Raw genomic sequence first — 17907 nt, forward strand, 5'->3', positions numbered from 1 at the left:
TTATTTATTTATAGTATTATTTATTGCATATTTATCTTTTTGTTTATTATTTATAATTTATTGGTAGGTAGTTTTCTTCGTGATCGAGGGTATGTTTTCAATTTCCTAATGGGCAACTTTTCTTCTTTATTTTTTAGTTTCATATAAGTTTTTCTGTTTTCATTAAATTAAAAAAAATCCTAATATTCTATTCATTCTCTTATTTTTATTATATGTATTTCATCTAGTTTTATCTCCTTTTCTTTTTGCTTTACGAAGCTGTATCTTCATATCCTTTATTTCGCGTTTTTTTTTTCAGTTTAAAATTTTATAGAAATACTGTATCATAAAAAAATCTGGTTTTTATTTGATATTTCGACAGAAAGGCTGTGACCACGATGCAGCAGGTTAAAGCCTTTATTATTTGTTTAATACATATTATTGAAAACTGTATGCATTTTTTTTATCCATGGGAGTCCGGGTTATTCCCTCTCCCGCCTCCTGAAGAAATCCCTCCTCTTCGGAATACTTCCTCTCCGTGGAAATTTCTCCCCGGACTTGTCGAAAATTTTTCCTGCTTCCCAAGAAAATGTAAATTTTCAAGACCAAAATTGACAGCGTGGGATTGGAGGGGGGGGGGGATCATGGCATAAAAATTGTCCCGTTAATAGCAAAAAAAATTGTCATGATTGTCTCGCCTTTTCCCGTTTAGGCTTAAAAATTTTTAATTAATTTGGATAGCGTGAAAAATAATTTATTCTTTACTTTTTTATGTATTTGAAGATATTTTGTTTTCAAAAGTAGCTTTTAATATTTTCGTGTTGCTCTAGTCTCAACATTGGTCGTTTATGATAAAAGTCACTACTGTAAACGAGTAAATAATTGATCTCTGAAAAAATTTTCTTTTTGAACATTTGATCCCTTTTTATTTTCCTTGACTTGTTTTTTGTTTAATTTAAGTCACTAATTTTTGTTTTTATTTTAAAACAACAGTTACTATTCCAATAAACAGTTCTTCAACAAAATTTTCTGTTTATATATTATTCTTTACTTTTTTATGTTTTGAAGATTTTTTGTTTTCAAAAGTAGCTTTTAATATTTTTGTGTTGCTGAATATTTGATCCCCTATTTCTTTTATTTGACTTTTTTTTTAATTTAAGTCACTAATTTTTGTTTTTATTTTAAAACAAAAATTACTATTTCAATAAACAGTTCTTCAACAAAATTTTCTGTTTAAATTTTATTTATTTGTAAGATTCATTTTTATAGAATTTTTAGCTAATGCCTGATCACGAATATATGTTCTTGTTGTAGTATCGAAAATATGATTCTCCCTTTTCATAATCAATTCTCTGCAAACGGTTTTCTGTTTAAATAAATAATAAAAATCTAAAAAAAATACAAATTTTAAGCTTTTATAGTTTTATATACCAAAGAATTTGGATTAGCTTAACAATGTAACCTTTTTCAAGTCGTCATGTGGCATGGTTTATGTGAATATTCCGTTTTGAAATCAAAATCACTACACTAGAGATTGCGCGTAAAATAAAGCCTTAGAGACGAGGGTAAATCAAATAGGGAAGTCTAATCGTTTCATGGACTTACAATTGATTCAATGGATACAAAAACCCTAAATAGTATGCTAAACTTAAAACCGTAAAAATGGCCTGTCGTTTCATACGGCTAACCTCCTCTATTTTTCGCTGCGAAACCTACTATCATGGGCTAATAGAGTAATGTGATGGAAGAGCTTGGCTTTTCGAAACGAAAATCAGAAAAGGAGGAATTGAAACATTACAACACTGTCTTTTCTTTGTTTGATCGATCCCTTTTGGCCCTTTTTTGGGCCGAGTCGAATTAGTTGAGAGAGAAATATTGTAAGAGAGAAAGGTGATAAAACGCTACCCATATGAGAACCTTTCAATTTTTATTGTAGGGTTAAAAGAAATAGCTATATAGACATTTTTTTAGAAATTAATTTATTTTAGATGATCTAAAATATGAAGACTGAAAGATGTCAATTACAGTTATGTTGAAATCAGTGACAAATATTCACTAAGAACGTACTAAATTCTATATAGTTTTAATATACCCTAATAATTCGCGTTGGAAAAGAAAGCTTCTCTTACAGTGTTTCGAAACTTGTTGCAGATGAAGAAATTCTGCTCCGATTAATAGAAAAAACGAAATTCACACTTCCTGACGATTTAAGTCTCATCAAAACTGAGTATCTCTATATTAGACCCAAACTGAAAGAAATTAAACGGTTTTTCTAAGATATTTTGAAAATTTGGTGTCGGCTTTTAGTTTTATCTTGTTTATTCAAATCTATTGTCCCAAGTATTGCAGGTTATATCAAGACCGTCAACAAAACTCTAAATAGTTAGGCCATACGAATACGTCACCATAAAATTGGGTAAATTGAAAGTGCCAAAAAGTATACCTTCACCCGTCGATTTAAAATCAAAGTTTCCCACCTGTAATGAAATAAACAAATGTTGTCAAAAATGCCATTATTTATCACAAAGTTAAGATGTTTAAAATTTCAAAATTTGCAAATTAACATGTGCTAAAATCTCAACAATATTTCTAAACCACGATTTTACTGTGACTGTTTAGTAATAATGTGTGACAAGATCATTTACCATTTTTGTCAATTATACGGTCATCGCAAAAAGTGACACAATCTTTTTCTGTCATCAGAAAAGTGCTATGATTTCTTTGTTGTTTTTGTAGATAATATCGGAGACCACACTGCCTTTCCATGACGATAAACAAAAGTTCAAATAGGGATAAAATCCTTTTAATAGACAGTCATTTTCCCAAACAGTGATACAATTTCACAAGTCATTTCTTCAATAGAACATCTCTGGATAAAACGCTAGCCTAATAAAAAATGTTAGCTTGGTTAGAGCTTCTACCGTGAAAACCCTTTCTAATTTTGTATTAAAACCGGGATTTCCTAGTACGACCATCAAAGACATAAGAATTCAAAAAAAATTGAAAAGGGATGGTTCAATTACCATTACAAAAGCAGATAAGAGTAGCAGTTCAGTTGTGATGAATACTGAGGACTATGAATCAAAATTTAGGATTTTATTAAATGACGAAAAAACATACAAAAAGCTATCGTATAATCCGACAGATTGTTTTACAAATAAGTTTAAGAACGAATTAAAGTGTTTGAAGGACGAAGGAAAAATTACGCCTCAACTTTATTACAAATGCCTGCCACGCAGTTCCTTGTGCCCTAAGTTATATGGACTTCCCAAAATCCATAAGCCTAAAACCTACCAATACGACCAATTGTGTCAAGTACAAGGTCACCAACAAATGTTTTGAGCAAGTGGTTAGTGTCAGTCTGTATACTACTTTTGTCTACACAAATTTCGTACATTTAGAATTCTTCGAATTTGGTTGAAAAACTGAAAAAAGTAGAAATTTCTTCGAGTTCTTTGCTTTCAAGCTTCGAAATTGTATCAATGTACACAAATTTTGATGTAGAAGCAGCTGAAACTCATCTAGAAAGAAAGCTTTTAAGAAATTAGGCCTTGAGTAGCGGAAAAACAAATTTTTACGTTTCTGTTATTATGAATTTAGTAAGGTTTTGTAATAAGTTCTCTTATTTTTTTTTCAATTCAGATGAGAATTTTTGAACAAGTATATTTTTTACCGATGGGGTCCCCTTTATCTCCATTATTAGTTAATATTTTTTTGGAAAATTGTGAAACAATTGCGTTAGATTTATATTTTTTAAGACTTATTTTTTGGTGCGGTATATGGATAACATAATTTCAGTAGGGGATTATGGGGAGGAATAATTGAAGGATTTTTGGAACATCTTATTTGTTGGGGGGGGGGGTGATTTAAAGTTTACTGTTGAATTAGAAGAGAATGGGATACTCCCTTTTCTTGATGTTTTTCTTTGAAAAATGAAAATAGTCTGGATTTTATATTTACAGAAAATCGACAAATAACAATAGATTTTTGTCATATAGCTCCGGTCACGCTCGCCAAGTAAAAATTGGTTTGATCATTTCTCTAACTGATCGGATCTTTAGTATTTGCTCTCCAAAATTTTTTGAAGAGGAGTTGTCTTTTCTAAGAAAAGTACTAATAAGTAACATGTATCCAGAGTGGTTAATTAACCAGGCTTTTTCAAAAAGAAGGAAAAAGCTTTTAGAGATTTCTAAGGGAGTCTTGTAGACAACTTGGGAGGATATTTTTTATTCCTTACCATATGTAACCGGGCTAAGTGAAAAACTTAAAAGAATTTTACAGAGTAGTGGTCTAAAGCTAGCTTTAAAGAGTATTAATACTTTAGGTAGTTTTTCAAAGTGAGTCTGTCAGATCCCATGTACTTGCAGAAGCTCTTATGTAGGACGTACTAACCAGAATTTGGAAATGAGATTATTACAGCATAAAGACTCTATTTTATCGGCTTTAAAGCAAGGTTCTAAGTCTGAAGATTTCACTTCAGCCCTTTCAGAACATACTTTTATTCTTCCAAACCATTGTATTTTGTTCGATAATGTCTCTTTGATTTCTAGGGACCGGGGTTTAAAGCAAAATGTCCGTAAAACTCTTGAAATTAAGAAAATTTTGTTCAAGAATATAGTTTTAAATCGTGACACAGGTGAACTTGTTTTGAATTCTATCTACGATATTTTATTGAATCTGATAGAGTAAAGTTCCTCACCCAATGTAGTTAACCTCTGTTAGTTCATTCAACACTAATGAACCGGTTCCAAGAATGTCAAAGAGACTAGCTACCGCTTCTGCTTTGAAAAGCATTAGATTATTAAACAATATGTTGTTTTATTTTATTTCGTATATAAACTATTATTTTTAATTGTTTCAGTTCTGTTTTACTACTGATGACGGTCACTGTATATGTGACCGAAATATCTAGTATTTTTTGTGAAATTTTATCACTTTTTATGAAAATCACTGTCAATTAAAAGGATTTTATTCCTATCTGAACTTTTATTTATTTGGTATTTTTTTGCCATTGATTGATTTTAATTTTACAAAAAATTTACGTTTTTAATTTACAAAAATTAAATTGAAAAATAATTTGATAAAAAAAATGTTTTATTTTTGTTTCAAAAACAAATTTTTAGGCGCTAAAAAAGTTTTTTTTTTTTTTTGTTATCGGGCAACGTCTGATGATATTTGTGTATCATTAAAAAAGTACCAGTTTGGTTATGTAGCAGTTTAGTCTGTTGTATGCATTCTTCCATCTGGAAATTCTCCATGGCTGTAATCTTCCGTTGATGCAATCTTCCACGAATGGAATTTTCTCTCAGATGCCTAAAAATTTTGTCCTTGGTGAGAATAATTTAAGGTGGAACGAAATCTTCCTTGGTGCGCGTTGGGAGTGGGCCCCACAATAGATATAGAGATGACAAGTTTTTAATTGAAAATACAAACAATGATGCTGACAATAAAAATATGACATACAGGACAGCAACTGATAAAAACAATGGCAATTTGTCCAGTCAAAGAAACAAAAAAGCCGCTACATTAACCTTGATATTTTGTCAAATGGCAAAAAAAAAAAAAAAAAAAAACAACTATGACACTTTTAGGAATAACAGAAAAAGAATGACATTTCTTTCAAGCGGTATTTTTTAGACATAGCAACACATATTTGTTATTTTGCACGTTCTTAATAAACAGTTTGGTGATCTTCTACCCCACTTGTAGAACTCCGGCTTTTCATTTAGCCATGCCTCCCCTTCCTTTGGACGATAGTAAAAAGGCAAGTTTTGTGACCTGTGCTTCGTAAAACGTGTGACATGATCAACAATGATAATATAACAAGATATAATAATTGACTGAATATAAGTTCAAATTTTGCGATAGCTTCTCATTATCTATTTTTTTAGGAAAACTTTCAAATACTTTAGGGGTGGTAACAATGGATTCTCGTTCCGAAGAAGAGAGGAAGAGAAGACTTCGTGGATTGAGCGGCTGTTCTACTGACTGTGTAGGTGCTTAGATAATTTCGGAGACCACACTGCCTTTCCATAACGATAAATAAAAGTTTAAATAGGGATAAAATCCCTTTAATAGACAGTGATGATGTTATCAGTTATAGAAATTCATAAATATACTAGATATTTTGGTCACATGTATAGTGACCGTAATAAGTATTAAAACTAAAATAAAATAATTTAAAATTAAAGTTTATACACTAAATCAAATAACAATACATATTATTTGAATCTCTAATTCTTTTTAAAGCTAAGGTGGAAGGTAGTTTCTTTGACCTTCTTGGATTTAATTCATTAGCGTTCAATGATACAGCATTTGGACAAAGGTCAACTACATTGGTTGAATTGAATTTTACTCTTTTAGATTATGATAAATTATAATAGATCTAGTTTAGCACATATTCCCCTGTACCCCGATTCAAAGCAATATTCCTGAATAAAATTTTTTTTATTTCCAAAGTTTCACGAAAATTTTGCTTTAAACCCCGATCCCTAGAAATCAAAGAGATATTCTCGAACAGAATAAAATGGTTTTGAAAATTATAGATGTGTTCTGAAAGGGCTAAAGTGAAATTTTCATAATTATAATAATGCTTTAAAGCTGAAGAAATAGAATCTTTGTGTTGTGATAATCTCATTTCAAAACTCTGGTTAGTACGTCCCACATATGAGCTTCCGCAAGTACAAGGGATCTGATAAACCCCATTTTGCTGCCCAAATAAAAGTTGATCCTTCCCAGAATTTAAATAACTGCCCAAAGTATTATTACTATTTGAAGCTACCCTTCGACCATTGCTTTGTAAAATTCTTTTAAGTTTTTCACTTAGCCCGGGTACATATGGTAAGGAACAAAAAACATCGTTCTCCCGAGTTGTCTCCAAGACTACCTTAGAAATCTCTAGAAACGTTTTTCGTCTTTTTGAAAAAGTCTGGTTAATTAATCATTATGGATACATGTTGCTTATTAGTATTTTCCTTAGAAAAGAAAACTCCTCCTCAAAAAATTTTGGAGAGCAAATACTAATGGTCCAGTCAGTTAGAGAAAGGATCAAACCAATTTTTACTTGGTGAGCGCGACCGGAACTATAAGGTAAGAATCTTCTGCTATTTGTTAGTTATCTACGCATTTTTATATCCAGACTATTTTCATTTTTCAAAAGAAGAACTTCAAGAAAAGTAAGTTTCCCATTATTTTGCGATTCAAGAGTCAACTTAAAATCACCTCCCAAACAATTAAGATGTTCCAAAAATACTTTTAATTCCTCCTCCCCATAATTCCATACTGAAGTTATGTCATCCATATGCCGGCCCCAGAAAATATGTTTTAAATATATGAATCTAACGCAATTGTTTCAATATTCTCCGCAAAAATATTAGCTAATATAGGGGATAAAGAGGCCCCCATAGGTAAACCATTTATTTGTTCGAAATACTCCCCTCTGAATTGAAAAAAATAAGAGAACTTATTGCACAGCCTTACTAAATACATAATTACAGAAAAATCTAAATCGGTTTTGCCGCTAATCAAATCTAAATTTATGAACAGCTTTCCTTCTAGAAGACTTTTAGCTGCTTTTACATCAATTTTCGTGTAAATTGATTCAATGTTGAAACTTGAAAGCAAAGAACTCGGATAATTTTCTAATGTTTTCAGTTTTTCAACCAAATTCGAAGAATTCTTAATAAACGAAATTTGTGTAGACAAAAGTGGTTTACAGATTGACACTAACCATTTACTCAAAACACTTGTTGGTGACCTTGTACTTGACACAATTGGTCGTAATGGTAGGTTAGGCTTATGAATTTTGGGAAGTCCATATAATTTAGGGCACAAAGAACTGCGTGGCAGGCATTTGTAATAGAGTTGAGGTGTAATTTTTCCTTCATCTGTTAAGCACTTCAATTTTTTCTTAAAATTATTTGTAAAAGATTCTGACGGATTATACGATAGCTTTTTGTATGTTTATTCATCCTTTAGTAAACCTCTTAATTTTGATTTGTAGTCGTCAGTATTCATCACAACTAAAGCGTTACTCTTATCTGCTTTTGTAATGGTAATTGAATAATCCTTTTTCAAGTTTTTAAGAATTCTTATGTCTTTGATGGTCGTATTAGGAAATTTCGGTTTCAATACAAAATTAGACAGGGTTTTTACGGTAGAAGCTCTTACAAAGCTAACATCTTTTATTAGATTTGCGTTTTCATGCAAATATGTTTCTATTGAAGAGATAATGTCTTCCACAGGGACTTTATCCGGTTTAAAACAAAATTTCGGACGCTTTTCAAGCACTGATTGTTCTTGTATCGTTAAAGTTCTTGATGAAAAATTAAACACACCTTTTCCTAGAATTGACGAAGGTATTACCGCATTATTTGTTGATAATAATTTCGAAAACATTTTTAGCAATCTTTCTCTGGAAAGGCGAAAGTCATGATTGAAGTGATTTTTTCCTGTTTCTTGAAAAAAACAAAAGTCACTTACAAAAACCTTTTTTGATATAAAATTTTCCAGGGAAAGTTTATCTCTCACTATTAAAGCTCTTTTTCGACTTTTATCCTTAATAATGTGATTTAAAGCCTTGAAATGTAAGCTTTGTTCAAACTTTTCTTCCTTGAAAGGAAGAAAATAAGTTTAAGAAAGAATTGAAGTGCTTAAAGGATGAAGGAAAAATTACACCTCAACTCTATTACAAATGCCTGCCACGCAGTTCTTTGTGCCCTAGATTATATGGACTTCCCAAAATTCATAAGCCTAACCTACCATTACGACCAATTGTGTCAAGTACAAGGTCACCAAAAATGTGATTTAAAGCCTTGAAATGTAAGCTTGAAATGAAGGAAAAATTACACCTCAACTCTATTACAAATGCCTGCCACGCAGTTCCTTGTGCCCTAAATTATATGGACTTCCCAAAATTCATAAGCCTAACCTACCATTACGACCAATTGTGTCAAGTACAAGGTCACCAACAATGTGATTTAAAGCCTTGAAATGTAAGCTTCGTTCAAACTTTTCTTCCTTGAAAGGAAGAAAATAAGTTTAAGAACGAATTGAAGTGCTTAAAGGATGAAGGAAAAATTACACCTCAACTCTATTACAAATGCCTGCCACGCAGTTCCTTGTGCCCTAAATTATATGGACTTCCCAAAATTCATAAGCCTAACCTACCAATACGACCAATTGTGTCAAGTACAAGGTCACCAACAAGTGTTTTGAGCCTGTTGACATAGACCTGTGTTGCCACAGTCACAGGTTTCCTGTGAAACTTCACAGGTTTTTTTTATAGTCACAGGTTCACAGGTTTTTGCCACTGAATGGTAGAAAGTGACAGGTTTTTGTGCTAAAGGCTCCTATTATGACCTAATATTCTGCTAAAAGTAGAATTTTGTAGAGCTCAGATTTTTAAATTATTTTAGTGATTTTGAGACGACATCTATGTATCATAAATCTAAAGCTTCATCACATTAATCACAAATGACAGCCATGGCCATTTTGAAACAACCATTTTGAATTGAATTGAAAAAGATGATAGGTCGGAGTGAAAAGGCTTTTATATTATCTAATTTTTTCCATGTATAAACCAATCTGCAGAAATTATCTGTCTGTTATTAGATAGTAAAAAGTGTCTTTTAAGCTTCTTTTACAAGTCTTTTAAGCTGCTGCTTCAGCAGCATCTAAAACCTTGCCAGACTGGTTAGAATTTTGTGCATGAAGAATACACTACATTACCCATAGTCCAAAGAGGATTGGAGAGTTTCATGAATACCAGAAATTTGCTAAAAATAAAGTGAAACAGTTGCTATCGGTGGTTTCTACGAGAAGGCTCAGCTTTGAAGCACCCATTGGACGGCTATTAGAAACCTGGAATGCCTTTGTAAACGCAATTTGCCGAAAAAAGAATCTGATATCCTAAATGTCCCAAAGTAATTTCATTGTTTCGGATAAACTGCTCAACTCCTTCTACAAGAGAGACGAGAACGGGTTGATTTAAACAAAGCAGTGACAGGCGTATTAAAACGTACTAAAAACAAAAGCAACCACAAAACCTTAATTAATAAAAAACTCAGAATATTTTGACTCCACATCCGTGAGATTTTATCACCGGAAAAAAAAAAAAAAAGTAAAAAAGATTATTTAATCATCTAAAGAAAAAGACAAAGAACAACACAAACAAAAGAGGAAAATGAACAAAACACAAGACAGCTTTTACCTTATCTCGACTATCGCTTACGTGGTTGTCAGCTGTTTGAGGACTATCAAAAGAAAACTCACATCTTAATAAAACTTTCAAAGTACGGCAACAACTGTAATCACAGATAAGACACCAAAATCTTTAGATATTTTTGGTTCAGATTGGCAAATAGGATCTATCAAAAATAAGATACTATTTTTATTTGAACAAAAACAAAACCCAGGTCACCACCCTTGATTAAATTTATGGGTTAAAATCCTTGAACTGTTTAGATATGGCAAACCGGTCGACAAAACTCATGTATTATAAACTGAGTGAATTTTTTCATTTGCAATTTTAGCTGCTGTTTGTTGACTCCTGCCAGCTTTTACCTTATCTTGACTATCGCTTATGTGGTTGTCAGCTGTTTGAGGACTATAATTTAAATTACCCCCACTGTTAGAAATTTTTACCGTCCCCTTAATTAAACTATTATTAATTTAAATAATTTTCAATTCCCCTTCGTTTATGTTAATACTCTATTAATCCCCCCATAGATGATTGTCCTAATTTCAATAATTCCTCTAAAGCTTTGTAAGAGACCTATAGATGTGCTATAACTTTAGTTTTTTCAAATAATATATTATGATGAGAAAAGTCAAATTAATGTTCTGCAATAGCTGATTCACGCGGGTATGGGGTTGTATTATATTTTATTGAACAGTCAAGAGCATTGTCGTGTTTCTGTAGTATAGTATCTCATGTTTGTTGTGTCCGTACTCCATAAAATTTACCACAAGATGTGTTGTAAATTTTGGATTTACCGCATGAGTTGTGGTAAAAGGTCTTTTGTATACTCACCGTTCTATGTTTTTTGGAACCCTATCTGTTCTCTTCTTTAGTAGCGAGCCAAAAGTTGTCGAAATTTAAATGCTATTTTTAAATTTTGCTTGCTTAGTTTTATTCTTAATTTCTGTGACAACTCTTGGACATACGGCAAAGTTATATAATTTGTTTGTTGATTCGACCCATCATCTTCTAGTATTTTTGTTCCTTTAACTTTTTTTCCGTTTTTCAATTATTTGAGAAATAATCTTTTCAGGGTACGCATTATCTATTAAAATATCCTTAATGAAAATTAGTTCATTACTTATGTATTCTCGTGATGCTAATTTTAATATTCTAAAGTAATAACTACTCCCCTTTTTACTTGGATTGGGTGATTTGACATGAAAGACAATTAAGGGCTATTGTTGGTCAGTTTACGGTAAATTGAAAATGACAATTCATTATTATTTCTAAAAATCAAGATATCCAAAAACGGTAACTTATTCTCAGTTTCTTTTTCAATTGTAAAGATTAATTCCCCTCCTAAAAAATTAAACATTTTTGAAAACCTCTAATTTCTGATTCCCCATAGTTCCAAATAACTAAAATATCATCCATGTATCTTCCCCAAAATTTAGGTTTTAAGAAATATATTTCTAAATCTAAAGTTTCTACATTCTCAACATATATGTTTGATAACAGCGGACTTACTGGTCCACCCGTTGGTACACCCCTAATTTTATGAAAAAAATTATCATTAAACTTAAAATAGTTCATATACTTACTAGCTATTGTAACTAAATTTAATAGAGTTTTTTGGATGAAATACTAAAATATTTATCAAAAAAAATATATACATACAATGATTTTATATCAAAACTAAACAACCTAAATCCATTTTATATTTCAACATCTATAAGCTTATTTTTCAAACACTCTGAGTTTTTATGTAAGAATTTTGGAGATATAATAAAGATTTAAGTGTCTTTGCTACCCATTTTTTTATATGTTTTCTGTTGGCGAGCAAGTGGTCGATACTATAGATCTTAGAGGAATACCTATACCTATTTTACGTGTTTTTGGCACACCATATATTCTTGGGCAGACTGATCCCTTAGGAAAGAATTTATAGTACATCTGAGGTGTGATATTTCCAATAGTCTAAGGTCCGCTAAATCCTTTCTTAATTTTGTTACATACGATTCAGTTGGGTCTGTATTAAACTTTTTGTAAGTTGAACTATCCTTTAGAATTGTTTCTATTTTTCTATCATATTCGTTTCTTTCTAGAATAACTACAGTATTGCTCTTATCAGCTTTTGTTATCATTAGAGAATCATCTGTTTTTAGATTTTTAGATGTTTTTTGATCTTTAATACGTTTTTTTACGCCTTTCATAGCTTTGTTTAAATTAAAATTGGTCTTTCTTTCATTTCTCTCTTGTAAATGGAGAAACAGTGTGGTCTAAGAACTTATTTACGCATAGCCTATGGATGGCAAAAGATCAATTCAATTTTATTATTTTTGAATCTAGAATCTTTTTGATGATTAACTAATTTTATTTTCCTTTTTTTCTGTTGATAAAGGCCACCGGATGTGGAGTGGAAATATTTCGAATTTTTTTTTATTAATTAATGTTTTGTTGTTGCTTTTGTTTTTAACACGTTTTAGTACGTTTTTTACTGCTTTGCTTACATTAAACTTGGTTCTTTCTTAAACTCTCTCTTGTAAATGGAAAAGCAGCGTGGTCTAAGAAATTATTTACTCTTCACGGTTTTTAATCGTTTTTAAACGCAAATTAGCGAAAAAATTTGCCTCATCGTTTTCATTAAGTTTTATTCTGATTTTGAATTTTGACTTTCTATATTATCTACTTGTTTATGTAATTTAATCAACCTGATTTGGTTCTTTGCAATTTTTTCGCTTAAATTTGGTAAAATATTTTCAAATGGACTGCATTGCTCATTGATTCAAGAAAAATCTTGATGATCTCCTCGACTCTTCCTGCAAGCTACTTTCCAATTTTTGCTGTAATTTTTTAGCAGTTAATCAAAACAATCCAGATACGTGGGAATTAATATAAACATGTGTGCTCTATAAACTTTATTGAATAGATCTTTCTGTTCTTGTTTTTTTCTTCTCCTCAGTAGTCCGTATGTTTTGTTTGAATATTTTGAATGCTACCTTCAAAAAAACTTGATCATAAAATGAGTAGCTTTTTATTTTCAGCAGACATTTATCACAGAGTTGTGCATTGAATATCTATTTCAAATCCTTATCCATTTCTTATATATCAATTCTTTAATTTAGGGAGCTATTACTGGCCTTGGACGTGGCATCGTTGGTACAGTTACAAAACCAACTATTGGAGTGCTAGATCTGGACACTGGAATGTGTGCAGCTCTTAGGAATTATAGTCGTAGGTCAGTTCCTCCCCTAACTTATATATATATATATTCTTTTTTAATAGTTCTATTTTAGTTCCTGAATCAAATGGCTGGTTCAACATTATTTTGACGATTATAAATTTTAAATTTGACCTTTTATTATTTAGTTTTTTTTTCAAATTGTATTGATTGCGTGTGTATTTGACGGGTATATTAGCCAAGAAGACTGTGCTTTAAACTTTTTTTTATTGTAATTATGTATTAATTGATAAATGATAGGAAACAACTTATAGCCAATTAGTTCGTAGGCTCGAATGAAATAGGGTCTTTGAAATTGCTGGGATCGGCGGTTCCCCTGTACCTGAGTTTTTCTGGGATTTTCTGATTTTACCGTAGAGAAAATTGGTTCTCCGATTTATCTCCGAAAATTAACGTTAATAAAATTGAATAATTTTTTTTTTCTGTGTTACCATTAGTGTATTTAAGAACTAATTAACACATAAAAGTAAAGTTTAGGGTGGCTTTGGAATAATGGCATCTACTAAACAATAAAACGCAGATTCGTAGATTGAAAATACAGCAATCGACGCAATTACGTACAAAATTGGAAGTACTATATAGGAACTATTAATGAATATGTAATAATTGAAACAGAAATATTTTTCTTTTTTAAATCATAAGCACTGAGACGATATATATTTTACTGCATTCTCGCTTTATCGGTTTCGTTTATTCAACAAAAAAGTTTTGTTTTATATCAAACAGTTAATGGGAACGAACCGTTAGTAAAGAGTGACTCGGCCCAATGGTAACTGAAACTCCAAAAACCAAATCTTTATAACAACTCATTAATTAAAGTCTTGGCTTTTTAAGCTGACTCCAAATATATAAAGCTCGTTATGTTTAATGTTACCGATCAAAAGCGTGTATGGAGCCAGAGAAAATTTGTCCGATTTTTGAAAAGGTGGAAGCACCCCCAAAAAGTCGGGGTGATCTGAATGAAAATCATGTCACTATATTCCGCATACTAGGAAACCTTTCTGTAGAGGTTTCAAGCTCCTATCTACAAAAATACAGAATTTTTTTTTTTTTTTTTTGCCTGACTTTTCAAGTTTTGTAAAGTTTTTTTTTTGTACTGATGTTGTCTAAATTTTTAATATACCATATTTTTGATATTTTCGTTAAAAAAATCAAGGAAAGCCAGTGTGGTCTTCGAAATTATCTAAACAATTATCATAAATAATAACGAAAGAAAGTGCATTACTTGTGACAAGGGGGATCGAACCTTGGTCACTGTTTTTGTTGGGCGTGGCTTTATCAAGTCCGCTGTCACAAGTTGAATATTTTGGATATTAGATAATACACCAAATGGATACGGAAGAGAAGCAGTTCATCTTGAAAAAATGGACTGAGAGAATAGTTGTATAGGGTAGGGAACTGTAAGTTATCAATTCAGCGTTTTCAGAAACGGCAATATCAATGGTCTATCTTAAATTTCAAATTGACGAAGTTTTTGAGAGGTATCGCGCTCTTTGTTTGAAATTCTCAAAAATTTGCCCCGCCTTGTGGTTAGACATACTTCTCACGATGTTTTGCTACTATTTGATGTGGGCTCCCATTTTTTTTCCAGGAGGAAGAAGGCACTGTAGTAAGGACATTGCGTATTAGGGTTCCTGTGGGCGTCGTATACTCGTATTACATGATCAAACCACTTAAGGCGTCTTTTCTTTATTATTGATTAAAAAAAACTTTCCGAAAAATAAGTTTTTCAAAGAAAAGTAAAGGCCATTTTAAACTTAAGCTCAGCAGATAAAAATACCTGTTAAAATTCAAACTCAAAACGACCAGAAATTACTATTAAAGAATAAATGAAACCCAAAACGAACAGAAATTAAATAAACAATCATAGCAAAAACATACAACAAGTAATAATATACATGAATAAATAAATCTTATAGCGAGTAATGCTTAGATTGAATATGAAAATCAAGCTTAAAACGAAAAAAATAGTTTGCTTAAAAGTATAAATGAAACTAAAACGAACAGAAATTAAATAAACAATCAATGCGAAAAACATACAATACATATTAATGTAAATGAATAAAAAAAATCTTAAAACAAGTGAAACTTAAATTGAATATAGAAATCAAGTTTGAGTCGAATAAAAATAACTACAAACAAGAGTTTGGGTATTGCCTCACTGCAGAAGCCTAAAACCTACTGCGTCATTGGCGCCTGATTGAAAACTATATGAGTCTTGAACAGTCTTGGAAAGTATAAACAAAAACAAATTAAATATTAGATATGTAATGATATTAATTGTTGAAAGATCCATCAGTTTAAGATTTTCTTTTTTTCACTGTAATTTTTATTTTCATTTTCAATTCTGTGAGAACTGGAAAAGAATAAATTTGTAATATACGATTAATTTGTTTTCGGTGAAGCGCCAATGACGCAGAAGGCTTTAAGTTTTCAAACAGTTCTTGGTAACGAACTGTAAGTAAGGAGTGACCCGACTCAATGGTAACCGAAACACTAGAAAACGGGTTTTTGATACCAATAGATACATCAAAAGAATCAGATTTTAATGCTGAATTCAAATATATAACTTTCATCAAGTTTAGGCCTACCCATCAAAAGTTATGCGCCTGAGAAAATTTGGCTGATTTTCCAAAAAAGAGGGAAAGACCGCCTAAAAGTTATAGAACCTTAATGAAAATCAAACCATCATATTCAGCATATCAGCGAACCCTACTGTAGAGGTTTCAAGCTCCTATCTGTAAAAATGTGGAATTTTGAATTTATTGTCAGAAGCAAAATCACTTATGCGTGTTTATATGTTTTTTTTTTTTGTTTTTTCCCCAGAAGTGATCGTATCGACCCAGTGGTCCTAGAATATCGTGGGAGGATTCATTGGAGCGGAAATTAAAAGTTCTAGTGCCCTTTTTAAGTGACTAAAAAAACGGAGGGCAACTAGGCCCCCTCCCACACTCATTTTTTTCCAAAGTCACCTTATCAAAATTTTGAGATAGCAATTTTGTTCAGCATGGTTGAAAATACGATAAATATGTCCTGTAGAATGACTTAATCCCTCGAAATCCCCGGGGGGACGGCTGAAAGTTATGAACTTTACCCAATGTTAACATATAGTATTGGTTATTAGGAAGTATACAGACGTTTTCAGGGGGGATTTTTTCTAGTAGTGGGGGGGTGGGTGGGCAGTGAGGCGATACCTAAACTCTTGTTTGTTGTTATTTTTATTCGATTCAAACTTGATTTGCATATTCAATTTAAGTTTCAATTGTTTTAAGATTTATTTATTCATTTACATTAATATATATTTTATGTTTGCTTGCATTGATTGTTTATTTAATTTCTGTTCGTTTTAAGTTTTATTTATACTTCAATTGCAAACTATTTTTTTTCGTTTTTTGACTTTCATTTTCAATCTAAGCATTACTCTCTTTAAGATCTACTTATTCATTTATATTATTACTTGTTGTATGCTTTTTTGCTATGATTGTTTATTTAATTTATGTTCGTTTTGGGATTAATTTATTCTTTAATAGCAATTTATGGTGGTTTTGAGTTTGAATTTTAACAGGTATTTGTATCTCCTGAGCTTCAGTTTGAAATGGCCTTTACTTTTCTTTGAAAAACTTATTTTTCGGAATTTTTTTTTAATTAATTCTTGTTCGTTTTTGATTGCAAAAAGTTTCAAGTTTTCATGGTATGGGGGAAGGGGGTTGCCTACTGTCCGATTATTCTTGACTTTAAAAGACAGATCTAGAACTTTCAATTTAAATCGAATGAGTTTTTTTCAAAGTCTATACGATTACCTTTTTGATAAAAACCTTATATATGAACAATACACAGCTTGCATAACTTGTGGACTGCGATTGACAACAATGAATGGATGGAAAAAATAGCAAGTTTAATTACCGCAATCTTGCTTTAATTAAGTAAATTACATTACTTTAGACTACGTTAGGGGGGGGGGCGCCCCTCTCGCCCCTCCCCTGGATCCGCCACTGCCTTACACTCTCTTTTTCTTTCCCTGTTAGGGAGGAGATCAAATGCCTAATAGGTGCGTATTAATACCAAAACATTCTAACTCTCATTGGGCTTTCAGGTATAAACAAAATTAGTTCAAAGAGAGGGTTGGGGAAAAAGGGCGTGGGGGGGTTATTTGCCCTTCGATCAATTTTGACTCTTAAGAGCTGGATTAGAACTTCCAATTTCCAATCAAATGAGCCCTCTCTGAAGTTTATACGAAAATCCCTTCCTGCCCTGCCTTACTCTGCCTACAATGAAAAGTGAATGAGGTGTTACATGTGTGTTTTATATACTCAAAAACCTGTTCGTTTTGTATTTTAGACATTTCTGTTCGAATAAATACTGGAATGTTTAGACCGTTCGGATTAGCCTCTATAGTGTCTGCCCTAGCCCCACGGCCTGAGCTTTTCTGAACCCAAGAGACCCTACCGATCTATGTTGTCAACGCATTTTATCTTGATCCCTAAAATGTTCATAAATTCAAGCT

At 31.6% G+C, this 17907-nt stretch overlaps 1 protein-coding gene across 1 annotated transcript in view; it reads left to right on the forward strand.

The window, feature by feature from the left end:
- The first annotated feature begins 322 nt into the window (after nucleotides 1–322).
- LOC148942843 (intermembrane lipid transfer protein Vps13D-like) overlaps nucleotides 323–17907 on the forward strand; it is a 24169-nt gene continuing 6584 nt past the window's right edge. Inside the window, exon 1 of the mRNA XM_089102691.1 lies at nucleotides 323–386. The gene's annotated coding sequence lies outside the window, so the exon portion shown is untranslated. The remainder of the gene's footprint in view (nucleotides 387–17907) is intronic.

This window comes from Artemia sp. Qi Xiang Cuo, chromosome 16, assembly GCF_049724085.1.
Source record: "Artemia sp. Qi Xiang Cuo chromosome 16, ASM4972408v1, whole genome shotgun sequence".
Classification (NCBI taxonomy): Eukaryota; Metazoa; Arthropoda; class Branchiopoda; order Anostraca; family Artemiidae; genus Artemia; species Artemia sp. Qi Xiang Cuo.